Genomic DNA, 15,186 nt, shown 5'->3' on the forward strand with positions numbered 1-15,186 from the left:
TAAATCACAATTTTAATTCTTTACTTGGGGAACAATGATTTTTTGCTTTATTTGCAAACTATAATCTTTATTTTTCTGTTTGGAGAAGGTTGAGAAAGAAAACTTTAGGGGAATAAGAAACTTCTGAGCATTTGAGGGATTTTAAATCCACTCTATTTTTTCTACTTTTAAAATAGGATCTAAAAAGTAGAAAAAAAAAAGAAAAGAAATGCCAATCTCAAAGAAAAATACTTCAAACCGAGAGAAATACACAGTAGTTCTATTTCCAACTCTGTGGCTCAATTGGTATTTCAATTAAATATGAGGTAGTCAAGTAGGGTAGTCAAATAAATGTAAGATAATGAAAAGATGAAGTGCTCTTAATATAATCATCTTCAATTTAGTGTGCAGATAATAAAATGAGCTAACTGATGACAAGCTAAAATGCAAAGCAGTCCAAGTATTAATATTTATAATGTTCAAGGGAAGTTTAGCAATTGAAGTAACTTATAAGTAAGGTGATTTTTTTTTTAATACCTTAGGGACACAAATTGTATTTCTGTAAGATTGTTTGCATTATCTAACAATCGGGAGCAATTATAGTTCACCTGGTTGTAAGTATTTGGCCCTTAGAAAAAAGCTTAACGAAAAGGAGATGCTGTGCTTTGGGTATTAAGACATAATACTTCCCACATTTAATATGCCAACTAAAAGGGTCAATTTTACCCCAAAATCATCTTCTCTATATTTTACCTTTCTTCCCCATCTACAGTATACTCTGGCTCTTTTAGATAAGATGATAAGATTTTTCAACTTCTCTGTTAAAATACTCCCCATATTCTGAATCTTGGGTTCACATCAGTGACCACTGATATGAACTGTTTTAATCCTTAAAAAAAAAAAAATGCCACTGACATTCTCTACTTAAAATAAGAAAAGTCACCAATAGCAAGCAAATCAACCTGCCCAAATAAGCTTCTGTAAGTTACCTGTTGCCTATCATAAATTTATGATCTTGCCCCTTAACTTACTCCGAAATGTACTACCCAATTTCCCTTGGACTAATTGTTTAAGATTCATCACACTCAAAGCTCAGTCTCCTCCCAGAAAATCCTATGATCCTGCTATTCTAAACTGTTTGTTACTCCTGGATACATGTGAGCTGTTCAATGCATTGGACCTTTACATAGTCAAAAGTTAAAGAAGTCTCCAAGAAGGAGTTTTGCTTGTTTGTTTTTCCTAATGCAATCTAAATATATATATATATATATATATATATATATATATATATATTTCTATTACGATGGTGGATTTAACTTGTCATTCAGTTGCTAAGTTGCGTCTAACTCTTTAGGATCCTGTGAACTACCACACACCAGGCTTCTCTGTCCTTCACTATCTCCCTGAGTTTGCGCAAACTCATGTCTGTTGAGTCAGTGATGCCATCCAACCATCTCATCCTCTGTCACCCCCTTCTCCTCCTGCCCTCAGTCTTTCCCAGCATCAGGGTTTTTTCCAAAGAGTTGGTTCTTCACATCAGTTGGCCAAAGCTGAGCTTCAGTTTCAACACCAGTCTTCCCAATGAATTCAGAGTTGATTTCCTTAAGGATTGACTGGTTTGATCTCCTTGCTGTCCAAGAGACTCTCTCAAGAGTCCCTTCTGTCCTCATATTTAGCATGTGTCCTCATATTTGTTGACACTCCTCTTTCTAGGATCTGGAGCTTAATTCTCTTACCAGTGATCTTTGATTATATATAAAATTTGTGCACAATTTTAGAAGCTTATGAACATTTACAAGAAGATTAGGTGTATTTGTAAAGAGACAAATGCAATCAAATCTGGAATTTTCCAGAATGTTCTAAAAATGTCTACCTTGATTTGAATTCATTCAGATTTTCTTATGTAATTTATAAAAGGCAAAAATCAAAGAGTGAGCATTAAAATTACCAGATAATTTTTCAAAACTCTTTTGGTTATATATATATATACACTTGCATGAATACACACACACACACACACACACACACACACACACACACATATGGCTGTGCTGGGTCTTTGGGGTCTTCATTGCTCTGTGAGGGCTTTTTCTAGTTGTGGTGGGCAGGGGCTACTCTCGAGTTGTGGTGCTCAGGCTTCTCATTGCAATGACTTCTCCTGTTGCAGAGCATGGGCTCTGGGCACACAGGTTTTAGTAGCTGCAGCTTGTAGGCTCAAGAGCACAAGCTCAATAGTTGTGGAACAGGGACTCAGTTGCCCCACCTCACGTGGAATCTTGCTGGACCATGGATTGAACCCATGTTCCCTGCATTATCAGGCAGACTCTCATCCATTGGACCACCAGGGAACTAAAATGATATATTTCTAAGGACTGAATGTTGAATTTCTATTTGTAGCAAAATAAAAAGTTAAAGCATTTTTTTTTTCTGTTCTCCCAAATTTAAATCACACTTTGTAGAGGGGCTATTGACTTAAAAAAAATAGTGAGAGAAAGTTACATTATTTGTTAATTTTCAGAACAAACCTATGAACGTAACACAAAGTGTTGAAAGTTTGTTTCACTCACAGATCCATGGGCACATCTAGTGTCCTTCCCTAACCTCATAAATAACCAGTCAACATAGACAGATACTCATAGAAACCTACACAACTAGTATGCTATATAGTAAGCTATATAATAGCCTATTTATAGTAGATTTCAGAGTGTTTTCCTCATTTGTATATAGGAAAATAAAATGACAAGTGCATTAAAGTCCATTTTCTATTGTTTAGTCATTGGGGAACATAGAAAACTGCATCTCCCTACTAATTACTCTACATATGATTCATTTCTATTATCAGGTCAAGCCTGTCCTTTTCTCTAAGCTAAACAAATCTAATTCACTTAATGTCTATTTGCCAAAGGTTAATTATCTTTGCTTGTCTTCTCTGATCGTCTCTTTGTTCTTCCACATTTTTTTTTTTTTTACTTTTTAAAGTTCAGTATCTAAAACTAGAAACAATTATAGAAACCTCATTGATGTAGAACAGCAAAGGTTACATCTACCTCTTCCGTGATTATTTTATTTAACGTTCCTTAGTATCTTACTTGATTATTTATATCATGGCATTTCATTATAGATTTCACTGTGGTCATAGACGCCATCTTCTGTAATCCCTTCCCCCCCTAAATCTTATAACATTTTCCCTGAAATTCTCTTCTTAATTTTCTTAATTCATTCACACATCAAAATTTTGAGGCTCTAACAGTGCCATCTACCTCTTTAAATCCCCTGTCCAATCCAACTACCTTAAAGCATGAGATTAGCCATTCCAAACTAGCATTGCTTCACTACATCCCATGGGAAACTATTCTCTGTTAAGTGTAACATTCTGTCTACATTCAAAATGTTTCTCACCATAATACATCCCTGAACATGAAGGTGAGCTGGCTAGGTTGATATTCCTGACAAATTCTTTATAACACTCTCTTCCTCCTCTACCATGGTTTTTATAATGTTCCTTTGTACTTTTCCATAGTGGAGAACCAGCACGTCTGTTGTATTGAGAGACGATGATGATCCCATGGCAGAGCCTACACTTAAAGAGCTGAGGACAAGTATTGAATAGGGACATGTGGGAGGCCCCAGGGTTAGACAGTACCAAGGGCAAGAGCAGTGGTGGGGATGGGTCCACAAGGAGGGCTCAGCAGGCTCTGATGCGGCCAAGACACTCATGAGATTTCTGTCACAGTAATTACCATAAGTGGCAGAAGGACAACCAATGCTACAGAGTATCAATGAAGAAATAAGGACCCAAAAGACAGGAGAGGATCCATGAGATCCTTGAGCTTAGGCTCAAGGCCTTGTCATGATGGGGACACATAAAGTCTTCCACACATCAACCATAATGAGGAGCGAAAGAAGCCGTGAAAGACTGTGCCTTTCTCTAAGGGAGACTGTTTCCCAAAAAATGTTTTTAAAGGCTTGCTTACTTTTAACCATAATTTTTCAAGGCTCCCTTGTCCTTAGCAGAAATGGAAACTTTGGAACCTAATGAAAAGGTTCATAGGACATAATACTAATATACTTTTTAGAATCCCTAGGGGTACTATGGAAAATTCTAGCCAGCAACAGATCATTTTTATTTTTATTTGTACAAACAAATCATTTGCCCCATTGTCACTGAGGTGGATTTATGGGAATTTGCTCCTCCTTCACAAAATCTGAATAACCATTTTAAACCTGCATGCAAGGTCGGAGTATAAAGTTCAGTTCAGTTCAGTCACTCAGTTGTGTCTGACTCTTTGCGACCCCATGGAATGCAGCATGCCAGGCTACCCTGTCCATCACCAACTCCTGGAGTTTACTCAAGCACATGTCCATTGAGTTGGTGATGTCACCCAACCATCTTATGCTCTGTTGTCCCTTTCTCCTCCCACCTTCAATCTTTCCCAGCATCAAGGTCTTTTCAAATGACTGAGTTCTTCACATCAGGTGGCCAAAGTATTGGAGTTTCACCTTCAACATCAGTCCTTCTAATGAATATTCAAGACTGATTTCCTTTAGGATGGACTGGTTGGATCTCCTTGCAGTCCAAGGGACTCTCAAGGGTCTTCTCCAACACCACAGTTCAAAAGCCTCAATTCTTCAGTGCTCAGCTTTCTTTATATTCCAACTCTCACAGCCATACATGACTACTGGAAAAATCACAGGTTTGACTATATGGACCTTTGCTGGCAAAGTACTCTCTCTGCTTTTTAACAAGCTGTTTAGGTTGGTCATAACTTTTTTTCCAGGGAGTAAGTGTTTTTTAACTTCATGGCTGCAGTCACCATCTGCAGTGATTTTGGAGCCCAGAAAAATAAAGTCTGTCACTGTTTCCACTGTTTCCCCATCTCTTTGCCATGAAGTGATGGGTCCAGATGCCATGATCTTAGTTTTCTGAATGTTGAGTTTTAAGCCAACTTTTTCACTCTCCTCCTTTACTTTCAATAAGAGGCTCTTTAGTTCTTCGCTTTCTGCAACAAGGGTGGTGTCATCTGATATCTGAGGTTATTGATATTTCTCCCGGTAATCTTGATTTCAGATTGTGCTTCATCCAGACCCACATTTTGCATGATGTACTCTGCATGTAAGTTAAATAAGCAGGGTGACAATATACAGCCTTGATGTACTCTTTTTAGGATTTAAAACTTTCCCACAAATTCTAGCTCTAGTGGAGCAATCTTATCAATTTGATTGCATTTGGAGATTGAGCTTTTAAGGAGATAATTAAGGTTAAATAAAATCATAAGGACATGTCCCTAATCTGATAGAATTAATAGCCCATAAAAAGAGTAAGAGAGTAAAAGGTCATGTCTGGACACAGGGAGAAGGTTGTTGTTTATAAACCTTCAAGAGAGGTCACACCAGAAACCAAATGTTCCAGTACCTTAATCTTGAACTTCTTGCCTCCAGAACTGTGAGAAAACTAATTTTTGTTGTTTAAGCCATCTAACCCATGGTATTTTGCTATGGAAACCTGCACATACCACTCTAAGTTTTCCCAGTCATATCAATTTCTCCACGGTGTGGCATAGTTTCCCATTTTTGTGCATTTATTCATGTACAACTGCATCTTTTTCTTCATTTTTTTCTTTTATCCTTGCTACTGCTGATCTTTCATGCTAAGTGAGCTTCTACCTTCTAGGTCCTAGTACACATTCTTCTCTCTATGCTAGGTTCTCAGAGCTGGACAATTTAGTCTGAACTGAATCTATATTGCTCATGTTTATTTATTAGATTTTATTAAGCAATTTGACTTTGAATTTCTTGGGAAAGTTGGAAATATTTATACTTCTTGAATGAACTGTACTGGAGCACTTTATTCTAAATGAGAAAATTGCAGGAATAAAAATTTAAAAAACTCTCAAAACAAGAGCATCTTATTTTTCCTAATTTCTCAGTTATCTCTTTTCTCTTTTTCTTTAGAAATTGAAGATCTTTAAAATTTTTTAAAAAGCCAAAAACAACAACAACAACAACAAAAAAAAAAAAACCCAGAAACACTACTATATCAAGCAGGATGTTTGATTATTAAATACATTCTTTCAAGTTTATGGTCAATATGGACAGTCCAAGTCTATTTTATTTCATTTGCAGTTTCATGAGGTTACTTTATTACCATACATTTTAATTCCCTACTAATAATGTAAAAAATGTACATAATGTAAATGTAATGTAAAGTGTAAATAATGTAAAAAGCACATTTTACATTCCTTATTGATTTGTACTATGGAGGCTGTTTAGACAAATTTACGTTTTGGGTTTGTTTAAGTAATTTATGTTTTGGGTTTGTTTAAGTTTTTACTTTTAAGTTTCATTATGTGGCCAGCCACTTATTCAAAATAACCACATTTCTTATATCTGAATATCATCATTTCATTGCTATTGTTCAGTCATTCACTTGTGTCCAACTCTTTGCAACCCCATGGCCTGCAGCACACCAGGCTTCCCTGTCCTTTACTAACTCCCAGAGTTTCCTCAGACTCACATCCACTGAGTCAATGATGCCATCTGACCATCTCATCCTCTGTTTACCCTTCTCCTCCTGCCCTTAATCTTTCCAAGAATCAGGGTCTTTTCCAATGAGTCAGCTCTTCACATCAGGTGACAAAAGTATTGGAGCTTCAGCCTCAGCATCAGTACTTCCAATGAATATTCATGACTGATTTCCTTTAGAATTGACTGATTTGATATCCTTGCTGCCCAAGGGACTTTCAAGAGTCTTCTCCAGCACCATGGTTTGAAATCACCAGTTCAGTGTTCAGCCTTCTTTATGTTCCAACTATCATATATGTTCATGATTACTGGAAAAAGCATACCTTTGACTATATGGATCTTTGTTGGCAAAGTGATATCTCTACTTTCTAATATGCTGTTTGTTTATCATCATAACATGTCTAAAATGTTGTAGAAAAAGCAAAAGGTGTGGAGTCAGAAGACCCTGAAATAATGATCTCTTTTATCCTCTGGATTTTTGCGTCCTTCTTCAGTCACTCACCTGTGTCCAACTGTTTGCAACCCCATGGACCAGGTTCCCCCCTCCATGGGATTTTTCATGCTAGAATACTGGAATGTGTTGCCATTTCCTCCTCCAGGGTATCTTCCCAACTCAGGAATCAAACCTGAATCTCCAGCATTGGCAGGTGGCTTCTTTACCACTGAGCCACTGGGAGCTTCTTAGAATTCTATTAAACGTATGGAAAATCCAGTCTCTACTTAATTATAAAGAACAACTAGAGAAATATATGAAAGTTTTTTAAGTCATCAACAAAGATAAATATATATTATTCTTTGGAAAGATCAGAAATGTTAAACTTATTTAAGTTCCAACTAATTCAGAATACTTTATAAATAATTTAAAACAAAAGACTACATCATATTTTGCATACTATGTCAAATGTTTGTCAAATTTCCATTTATCATATTATTTAGTGAAAATATGGTTAAATTTTTCGTTACTTAGATTAGCATATCAATGATATTGTTAGTTTTGATACAACTGTTCTTAAGTAAATTTGCTATATAGGCTATAACTTGCTTATGGTACTTACATAGATCTAAATATTCATCATGGTCACCTCTTCACTGCCACTAAATCTGTGAATTTAATTTTACTGCTTGCCCATCTGCCTTTGTAATAAAAGAACTGCATGAGATTTTTTAAAAAAAAGATCTTAGAAGATGTTTGATAATGGCATTGAAGGCAAAATCAAATTTACATAATATTTCCTATGTTTCAAGGGAAGGCGCTTTGCGTGTTACAAAAAGAGGTAGTGATAATTCAAGAAAACTACCACTGACTCTGGTTGGGGTGTGAAAAAAATGTGTGTATACAGATATACATGAATAATCACAAGCACACATGCATACATATGTAATAGTTTATTTTTTCCCCATGAATGATATGTGTTCTAATGTGCTCTAGGTGAAGGCTCTGGGAGATCATTTACTTTGCCACATGTTACCAGTCATTACCCTCTCTTAGCTTACAATTGCTACCAAAAAGTTCTTTCCCTAAAAGTATCTGGTATCTCAAGCTTGATTTGCAAATTTCCATTTCATAAACACCCTCAGATTATCATACCTAAACAAGAGAAACTTTTATTATATAATATTCATTATAAAATTGTTTCCTTTTCCATTTTGTTTTTAATCATCCCTAGAAAGTCTACTTTCCATATCATATTTTTAATCAAAATAAGATACTGCTATGTTGTTCATAGAATACAAAAAAAAATCATTATTAAAGCCAATTGCAAAGTATAAGTATCATTCCTGTCTGGCCATTAAGTCTCTGATCAATATGAAAGTAGCCAGGAAACATAAGAGATAATCTGTTCACTAATAAACTGTAAATGAAAAGCTGTGATTTATTACATTTTTAGAATTTAATGTGTACATAAATATTTCAATTTACTCATTTCAACTATATTTGGACACTTACGAATAGACATTTGGATAACACCAAAGTTATGGTCTGAGGTTTTAAAATTGAATTATTATATTAAATGGAAATAACCAGTGATGAAAGGCTATATTTCTTGTAAAGTATCACAATGTCTAGCTTTAATAATTGTTTACACATATCCATTTTGCCAACACTCTCCGCTGTCCCAAATCTTACAAATCAGAATAAAGAGTTATTTTGTACCTTTAATTTCTCATTGTACTTGTATCTGTTTTGTGACACGTCACTCACTATTTGAATTACATCCATGTATTCATATACCTCTGTTCCATATTAGATTCTATAAAAAGGCATTTGAGAATATATTTAATACCACCTCTTTATTTTTTACAGAAGCTGGTATAGTCTTACACAAAGTACATATTCAATAATATCTCCTGACACAGTATATCTGTAACGAGCTGTTAAAGGAAAGTTTCTTCACTTTTGATGTTACATTCCAAAATAGCTTGTAAGGTACCACTCTGAACAGATGTTTTATGGTAGGTGACTGAGAAATAGTTGAAGGATTCACCCATATCTAACATACTAAAGGATCAGATTTGTCTGCAGAATTTTGCGAGGAGGGTGTAGCTGAAAAGATCTGCACTAAAATTTCAATCTCCAACAAATTGGAGAATGCAAGCCACTATCTCAAGTCATTAGAATGCAGAATCACTTGGAAGCTTCTTAGGTGTCTCCTGCCATTGGCGATCCAGGGAGCTGATGTCTGACCCATGCCTAACAAATGTGAGGGTGAGGACCTGGTAAGGGCAGGACTATGTCTGGGAATAAACTGCACTCTTCTCTCAAGCCAGTCAAAGGAGTGTGTGATTCCCAGTGACCTGTTTAAAAGGTTTCTGTTTTCTGAGGAATTCTGTCAGAGAGTCAGATGTCCTCAGAAGAAAGAGACGGAGTCTATCTTCAGATGCCAAAGCAGAAAGAGCTTTGGGACTGTGCAGATGAAAGCTGGGCATGATCTACATCGAGAGAGTTGAAACTGAAGAAGTCTAACACAGGGCATGTGATCACAGACCACAAAAGCCCAAAGACACTTTAAACTGATCCTAGTTCTGTGAAAGCTTTGGCTTTTGCTTTCCATCCCTCTCTACGCTCAGACCAGCTCTGGGAAAGCCAAGAAACTTTTACTGAAAGGGAAGTATCAAACAGAAGAGAGCAGAAAGACCCCCAACCTACTTCACAAACTAGGTTCTCACTGGCAGCAGACTCAGCAGGAGGTAAGAGAGAAAATATAATTGTCTTGTTTTGAAGAGCTTTCAATGATATGCTGAGATATCATTAATGTACAATAAACTGCACAAATTATAGTGTAAAATTTAATAAGCTTGACAGATACATACTCTGTAAGACTGTGGCATAATCAAGATAGTGAATATACCATCATCCCTCAAAATTTTCTCTTGTAACTTTGTAATTCATTCTTCCTTCTTTTTCTGCTCTGGGTATCTCTATTTATCAACTTTTTATCTTATATTGGACTATAGTTGATTAACAATGCCGTGTTAGTTCTGGATGCACAGTAAAGTGATTCAGTTATGTATATACATGTATCTATTTTTTTTCAAATCCTTCGCCAATTAGCTTGTTACATGGCATTGAGCAGAGTTCCCTGTGCTATACAGTAGGTCCTTGTTGGGTTCCATTTTAAATACTGCTGCTGCTGCTGCTAAGTCGGTTCAGTCGTGTCCGATTCTGTGCGACCCCATAGACGGCAGCCCATCAGGCTCCCCCGTCCCTGGGATTCTCCAGGCAAGAACACTGGAGTGGGTTTGCCATTTCCTTCTCCAATGAATGAAAGTGAAAGTGAAGTCACTCAGTCGTGTCCGCCTCTTAGCAACCTCGTGGACTGCAGCCTACCAGGCTCCTCCGTCCATGGGATTTTCCAGGCAAGAGTACTGAAGTGGGTTGCCATTGAATACAGCAGTGTGCAAATGTCCATCCCAAGTTCCCTATCTCTTTCCTTCACCTAACCCCCTGGCAACTATAAATTCATTTTCTAAGTCTTTGAGTCTATAATTGTTTGTAAATAAGTTCACGTGTATCATTTCTTTTTAGATTCCACATATAGGTGATATTCCCAAATAACCACTAACCAATTATCACTAAAGATTAGTTTACATTTTCTGTAGCTTTATATAAGTGAAAGCATATAGCATCTATTCTTTTGTGGGAGAGGAGCGGTCCAGTCTCTTTTATTCAACAGAATTATTATTATTTTGGTGTTCATCCATGATATTGCTTTTATCAATGGTTCATTCATTTCTGTTGCTAATATCTCATTTTTTAGGTATAGCACAATTTATTAACCGGAAGTTGACATTTAGACCATTTGTGTCTATTACCAATATTTCTGCTATGAATAAATGTATAATTTTGTGGGATGTATATATTTCCTTTTTTTTTTCCTTGTGTAAATGCCTAGGATCAGAATGGCTGGTTAGATGTTTGGTATATGCTTTACTTTTAAAAAAGAATAATCTGGCAAACTTTTTCCAAGGTGGTTGAATCATTTTCTGTTCACACAAGCAGTGATTGAAAGAGTTCAAATTTCTTCTCATCCTCTTCAATGTTCAATACAATCAGCTTTTTTTTTAATATTAACCATTCACATAGGCATTTCATAGGATTTTACTGTGACTTTAATTTTCCTTTAATTAAAAACTAAAGATGTTGAGCATATTTTAATGTGTATATTTGCAATTTACCTAAAAATGAACATTTCAAATTATAGAAATTAGATGGTTTTTATGACTTTAAATGACTCCAGACCTGTTTGTTCCTTGCTTAAGCAACATATCAGTCATAATTAAATGAACTTCTGTTCATCTTATTATTTCAGTAAACACCTCCTGACTTAGTAACTCAGTAAATCTGTAATATCTTGTTGAATTAGTTGAAAGTGGTATAGTCATTAAGGTGGCAGATTCTTAATCAAAGAAAGTTGCTCTTCAGAAACACTAGGGTAATTTTTGATTGTTACAGCACTAAGCAAGGCATTTGTGAGAAATTAAACCTATTACTAAAAGCAAATGATGAAACTTCAGAATGTTGTGAGGTTCAATGTAAGTCTTTTAAATGTTTCAAGATAGGTTTCAGACAACAGTTCGGACTGAAGCACCACCTAAGAATAAAAATTAAATAGAAAATCAATAAAATATGACTGCAAAGTTGATTTCAAACTATTCAGTGAGTGTTAAATGCAAATATTATGTCTAGTAAATGAGGATGCAATAGAGGCTTCAAATTCATCATATATGTGTTTTAAACAATCTTATAGGTGTTTGACTTTTAAATCTGGGACAGGAAGGAACTTGTGTTACATAATAATACATTCATTATATTTTAATATATTAACAAATTATCCATACATTTCCCCCAAGCTATTTGCTAGCTTGACCGATACATCTCCTATAATTACTCACTGATTCGATTTAAGAAAAAAATTGCAGTATTCTTTTAAAAAATGGGGTGAAGTGGTGGGGGGCGCGAGGGCACCCTGACAAGCAGCCAGGAAATATTTCCAGTTTGATAAATGCAAGTCCTTTGGCATTACATTAGACCTTTTGCATTATTGATCTAATGAGGAAGAGGGATATAAGAATAGTGATTTAATATTAACCGTCAAAGGTAAGACTTCACCAGCATCCTTGTTGTCAGTCTACTAAGATGATTGTAATGAATTATGAAGAAACATCACTATAATAGCTTTCCTTATAACAAAAGACAAAACGATCACAAAGTCAAAATTTCTTTTTTCCAATGACCACATACTCTGAGCACGTTTAATTCATTGATATATCATTTTAATCAGTTTTTACTTTGAGAAATGGAAATGCTAGAAAAGAAAAATGAATCCCAATTGTTAGCACATTTTCAGAATTGTTTAATAAATTTTATTAGCAAAATATTCAAAACTGAGGATAAGATGAATGATTCTTGCTGTTTGGAAATCTAAGAAATCTTGTCCTCTGATTATCTATAACAAGCTGATACTTTACCTTTCAGTTCGACACCAGAAAATCTATTCCACTATCATACAAAGTGGTTTCAAATTTAATAATAAATGACAATGCAGAAATCTAGCTAAATAGATTTTAGAAACTTTTAAAAAAATGTTTGTCTTTATACTGAAGGCATTATAGACAAAATGCTATGATGATATGTTTACATCTTACTTGGGTTATTTCTTTATCCCACCCTGACTCTGGTTGTGCCATTCATTTAAAGCAGAGTCAGTTTAATTTCTTTTCCATTTTAAAGATTTTTATCCAATCTCATTTATTTTATTGACTATATAAAATCTTGATGTGTATCCAAATATCAAAGATATATCAAAAGAAGGGAGATCTGAGATGTTTTAGAAGTTTTAGAACCATCATGCTTAGGTTTTGATTTTTTAAAGTAAATACATATGTGTATCCCATTTCCCTTCTTTCTTATGCAAATGGTGGCACACAATATACACTCTGTTTCTTTTTTTCCTGGCCTAACTTTATTAATTGAAATGACTTCACATCAGTTAATACAGATCTTCTTCCATTTTTCTAATTACTGCATGGACTCCAGTGTGTAAATAATAGGGTTTATTTAGCCAGTATGCTCTGTTTGTGGCTATATTTTCCTCCAGTATCTGGCACTTAGAAATAATGTGATAATAAATAATCTGGTGCATATATATTTTCATATAGTTTGAGTTTTTTTTCATTCTAGCAAGTGAAATTCCTAAATCTATGTTTTGTTTTAACATATAATAAAAAATTCTTTTTCTTAGGAATTATAAAAGCTTATATTTCTAGCAATAATGTTTGAATGCTTACATTTCTGTGTGCGTGTGTGTGTGTGTGTATCTATGTGACAGAGAGTGAGAGAGAAAAAGAGGGAAATTTGCTTCAGATATTTGACCTTTCAAGTAATTTCAGCAGTTTGACCTTATCCAGAACTGTTTAAGCAGTATTTATCAATCTGTTTTCTTGTGTCTGATGTTCAAGAGGGACACAGGGACAGACAGCAAGGAGAGAAGGACAGTCCTCAGGGTAAAAGCAAGAACTAAATGGAACTCAAAGCACAAGCTATAGCGTGTGTGTGTGCGCGCGCGCTACATTGCTCAGTCCTGTCTGGCTCTTTGTGACCCTGCTGGCTGTATTTAGCCTGTTTCCAGGCAAGAATACCTGAGTGGGTTGCCATTTCTTTCCAGGGGATCTTCCAGACCCAGGGATGGTACCGGCATGTCTTGCATCTCCTGCATTGGCAGACAGATTCTTTATCACCGAGCAACCTGGAAAACCCATGAGGAGAAACTAAAACCTGGGTCATTTGTCATTGTCTCTGTCTTCAGTGGTGTTGGTATCTACAGAAGCTGGGCTCCATTACAGAGCTAACACATTCCAGACTTAGGAGTTGGTGAAAGGATAAAAGAGGAGCAAGCAGAAGGAGAAGCAGTTGCAGGCATGGGCATAGTGTTACATGAAAGGGAAGAGTCAGGGTATCAGCAACGATGGGTGAGAGCTTCAGAATGGCTACTGCTTCACGGCCATTCTCCAAGTCTCTCACAGGAGTCTCTCCTGTAACCCAGCCTGACCGGAAATGTACAGGAAAGGAAATCACAGAAAAGCATTTCAGCATAGCCACATTGACACATCACAAGGCCACATAAACAATTCTATACCAGCTATTTCTATTTTAAGTCTCAATTCTCAATTTCTATGCTTTGTGATTATCTCTACCAGATAATTAGAGACCTCTTCCATGACTTTTGAGTATAAGTACAGTAGAAGCTTATATGTCCAGGCAGTTGAGGAAAACGAATTTTCAAACAAATTGTGTCTAGCCAGAATTAGTATTATTTAGCATGGTACTTCTGGAGAAGGAAATGGCAAGGCACTCCAGTATTCTTGCCTGGGAAATCCTATGGACAGAGGAGCCTGGCAAGATATGGTCCTCAGAGTTGCAAAGAATTGGATACCACTGAAGCGACTTAGCATGCAGGCAGCATGATACTTGGCTTCCCAGGTAGCTCAGTGGTAAAGAATCTGCTTGTCAACTCGGGAGACATGGGTTCTATCCCTAGGTCAGGAAGATCCCCTAGAGAAGAAAATGGCAAACTGCTCCAGTATTCTTGCTTTGAAAATTCCATCAACAAAGGAGCTGGTGGACTACAGTCCATGGGGTCACAAAGAGTTGAATACAGCTGAGCAGGCTTGCATGTGTGTGCACGCATACACACACACACACACACACACACACAAAACATAGTACCTAGAATGATGGCAAAAAGAAGGCACTCAATTCCTAGAGGAGGGCATGGCAACCAACCCCAGTATTCTTACCTGGAGAATATGATGGAAAGAGGAGTCTGGCGGGCTACAATCCATAGGATCACAAAAAGCTGGACATGACTAAAGTCACTTAGCACTGCATGCATGTCGGCACTCAATTAGAACATAGTGAATAAATAGCTAGATTGAGGGAATTGGAGAGAGAAGGTGTAATACACGCATAATTCATAATGGATATGAAAGTGGGGCAAATGATGCCAGAAACTTCATGGTCTTGGGGAAACAATAGAATGTCTTCAATTCAATATTTCTGAAATCATAGCTACAAGTCTAGTGAATCAAACTCTGGATTTTCACATGGTGCTGATAATCTGATAAATAGATGATCTTTTTGTTTGTTCATTTTAAACTTCCTTTTGTATATTTACAGTAGCAGGA

Source organism: Cervus elaphus, chromosome 31 (assembly GCF_910594005.1).
Source record: "Cervus elaphus chromosome 31, mCerEla1.1, whole genome shotgun sequence".
In the NCBI taxonomy this organism is placed as follows: Eukaryota; Metazoa; Chordata; class Mammalia; order Artiodactyla; family Cervidae; genus Cervus; species Cervus elaphus.